Here is a 4,166-nt window from a genome sequence, read left to right on the forward strand (position 1 = left end):
AAGTGGAGAAAGCTTCGATCAAAAAACTTATAGGGGTATGATAGGAAGTTTACTTTACCTCACTGCAACCAGACCAGACATCATGTTCAATGTAGGACTTTGTGCTAGATTTCAATCAAACCCTAAGATATCTCATCTCAAAGCAGTTAAAAGAATACTTAGATATCTTAATGGTACCACAAATCTAGGATTATGGTATCCAAAATCAGAGAATTTTGAGTTAATTACTTATGCTGATGCGGACTTCGCTGGTTGTAGACTAGATAGAAAAAGCACATCAAGATCATGTCAATTTTTCGGACATGCCCTTGTTTCCTGGTTATCTAAGAAACAAAACTCGGTTGCACTATCAACAACCGAAGCTGAATATATTGTAGCAAGTGCATGTTGTGCACAAGTTGTATGGATAAAAAACACCTTAGAAGATTACAAAGTTAATCTTAAAAATATTCCCATTAAATATGATAACACAAGTGCAATATGCTTAACTAAGAATCCTATACAACACTCAAGAACAAAACATATTGATATTAAACATCACTTTATACGAGATCATGTTACTCATCATGACGTAACCATAGAGTTCATTGATACTAAACATCAACTAGCTGACATTTTTACAAAACCTCTAAGTGAAGAACAATTTGATTTCATAAGAAGAGAATTAGGAATGTTGATGTGTCCGAATAGATAAACTAGTTAAAATTATTTTTCAGACTTTATTGAATGATGAAATCACTTGATTGCCATTACATAACATGTGTTTTGTCTTCATGATTGTATTTGAAAATCTGTAGCATAGTCTTGTCCGAATACATGAAAGAATTCATCTCATTTTTGGATTCGCTTAATAGTTGGAATGATAAAAATCAAATTTAAATAGATTTGATGAAATGATTCCTGCTTATGAATTCCATCTTGAAATATGAATGATAGTATTTTTACTTGCAAAAAGCTGTTTCAAATACATATCTTGACTTAAAGTAAACTCACAAATAGCTGGAATCACAAATGGCTTTCCTCCTTCATACACAAAGGATTATAACAAAAAAGGAAGGAAGAAGTATTCAAAGCAATCTACGTATCATGCCTTCCTTTATATGCTTGATAACTTGCTTATATTGTTCTCCTAGTGTCACATCTACCATGCTTTTTGTTGATGACAAAGGGGGAGAAATATATGAATTGATGCTATAAACACTGATGCTATGATTATGCCATGCATGCATCACCAAGAGATATATGAACAGATGCCATGCATTAATTTGCATTATGCTATGAGTTGATATCTTACCATGTGAAGAAATGCAACACTTGCTAAAATATTTGAAATGTGTACATTAATGATATCAAAATCTTACTTCATAGCTTTACATGTTGATATCTTACAATATGATGAATTGCTACAATTACCATCATTCAAAATTGTTATGTAAAATTTGAAAATGTATGTCAAGCCTTGACATCATCTTCAGAGAGATACATCATGATGGGAATCATGATGGGAGTATTGATACGTTCAAATGATTTAATTTATATATATGTCGCTTGAATTATTAGGTCTTGAATTCAAGAATGACTTATCTCAAGTATGGCATATAGACAGGGGGAGTTAAGGTTAACTCCATTATCAATTGATTGTCATCATCAAAAAGGGGTAGATTGTTGAATCTCGGATTTTGATGATGAAGTCAATTATCATTTGTTATCTAATCTATATGTTGAGATAAGTGTGCAGGATTAACTACGATGAAAGTAAGACATGCAGCAGGAGTTGCGCCGGAGTCAAGACAATGATCACGTTGGGAGTTCGAGAGTTCGACGGAAGTTCGGACAGTCGTCGGAGGTTCTGCGGGAACAAATCCGAGAAGTCCATAAGCTTGCCAAAGAAGCTCATCGGAACTCGCCAAGTGAATCGTCGCAAGTCTAGGAGTTTGCCGGAAGTCCGCAGGAGCATCACCGAGGGTTCATTGGATGATCGACGGAAGTTCGCCGGAAGCTCGCCGGAAGAAACAATTGACGCACCGGAGCAAGTTACAGTAAATGTCTTAGGAAAAATCGTACTTAGCACATTGATTAAGTTGGAAATGGGAGGTGATCCCATTAACTCAATCTTGGGGCAATTGGGCCCCTGAAAAACCCAAATTGGGCCAAATGGATCAACCCATTCGGACCCTGATTTCTGCCAGGCGATTGAACCGCCCAAGGCAGGAGGTTGCACCACCAGGGCTCAGTCTCCGAGTGAGACTGGAAGGTGCAACCGCCCCAGCCAGGCGGTGGCACCGCCTGGGGCTTAGTCTCCGAGCGAGACTGGGCGGTGCAACCTCCCCTGACAGGAGGTAGCACCGCCTGAGCTCAGTCTTCGAGCTCTACCAGGCGGTGCAACCGCCTTAGTCAGGAGGTGCAACCGCCTGAGCTCAGTCTTCGAGCTCTGTCAGGAGGTGCAACCGCCCCTGACAAGAGGTAGCACCGCCTAGAGGCTCAGTCTTCGAGCTCTGCCAAGCGGTGCAACCGCTCCAGTCAGGAGGTACAACCGCTTGATCCCGGAATTTCGGGAATTGACAGTTTTGAGCTCCAAATTTGAACTGGGTTGGGGCCTATATATACCCCACCCATTCAGCACTGATAGGTAAGAAATTTTACACCGAAATCTTGATCTTTTCTGTGATTCTTGAGCTCAAAATTGTTGTAAAGGCCAAAAGTTCTTCTCCCTCTATTCTTCCAAGTTCTGAGTTGTAAAGAGAGGAGAGAAAATTTCTGTAAGGGTTGTCTCCTAAGCCCGTCAAAAGGAGTAAAACTGTAAAAGGGTGGTTGGCCTTCGCTTATTGAAGGAAGGCCTCTAGTTGATGTCGGTGACCTCGTCAGTGGAGGAAGCCAAAAGTGGAGTAGGTCAAGATTGACCGAACCACTCTAAATCTCGGTTTGCATTTACTTTGAGCATATTATCTTTACTGCAAACCTCCTCTGAAGCATACTGCTTTCTGCGCATATACGATCGGGTTTCAAGCCTTTCACTTTCCGAATCAACGTTTAGACGTAAATCTGTTTTTTCGTACGATCATCATATTTCAGATTGCGTTTATGTTTTGAGCTCTACCATAACTGCAAACTGCCTTTATACTCTTGCTTAAACTGCATCTTGCCTAATCAAGTGATTTACGAATCAGCATTTAGATGTAAATTAGTTTCTTCATACGAACGTCGTATTTCAGTTTGCGCCTATATTCTGGTTTTCATCATAGGTGCAAACCGCCTTCATAGATTGACTTTAACATCTGTTAGGATCGAGAGCACTAAGAGGGGGGGGGGGTGAATTAGTGCAGCGGAAATCTTTCAGCGATTAAAAACGAAAGCTGCGTTCGTTTGATAAAACTATTTTGATGCAAAAGCCGATTCTAAGAATACTTATGATTAAGTGCAGTTTACGTCTAAACACAGTTTGCGTCTAAGCGCAGTTTACACAGTTTGCGTCTAAATGTAGTTTGCGTCTAAATGCAGATTGCGTCTAAGCGCAGTTTGCGTCTAAGCGCAGTTTGCGTCTAAGATCATATTGCGTCTAAGCGCAGTGCAGTTTGCGTCTAAACGCAGTTTTACGTCTAAACACAGTTTTACGTCTAAACGTAGTTTTACGTCTAAACGCAGTTTGCGTCTAAACGCAGTTTTACGTCTAAACGTAGTGTTGCGCTTAAAAGTAGTTTACGTCTAAAATACAGTTTTACGTCTAAACACAGTTTGCACAGTTTACGTCTAAACGCAGTTTTAAAGGGATCTGAACTTAGAAACTTCGTTCGTAAAAGCGCAGAAGAGAGTTTTGTAGAATCAAAACTTAAACGTAAACTGTAATGTATGAAAACACCGATTTACGTCTGAATATAGATTCGGAAAGATCAGCACTTAGAAACTTGTTCGTAAAAGCGCAGAAGACAGTTTTACAGAATCAAAACGTAAGCGTAAACTGTAATGTATGAAAACACCGATTTACATCTGAATGCATATTCGGAAAGATCAGCACTTAGAAACTTGTTTGTAAAGGCGCAGAGAGCAGTAGCTATGTAGGAGGTTTGCAGTAATGATAAAGTGCTCAAAATAAACGCAAACCAGAGATTTAGAGTGGTTCGGTCAGTCTTGACCTACTCCACTTTTGGCTTCCTCCACCGACGAGGTCA

This window comes from Musa acuminata, chromosome BXJ3-10 (genome assembly GCF_036884655.1).
Source record: "Musa acuminata AAA Group cultivar baxijiao chromosome BXJ3-10, Cavendish_Baxijiao_AAA, whole genome shotgun sequence".
In the NCBI taxonomy this organism is placed as follows: domain Eukaryota; kingdom Viridiplantae; phylum Streptophyta; class Magnoliopsida; order Zingiberales; family Musaceae; genus Musa; species Musa acuminata.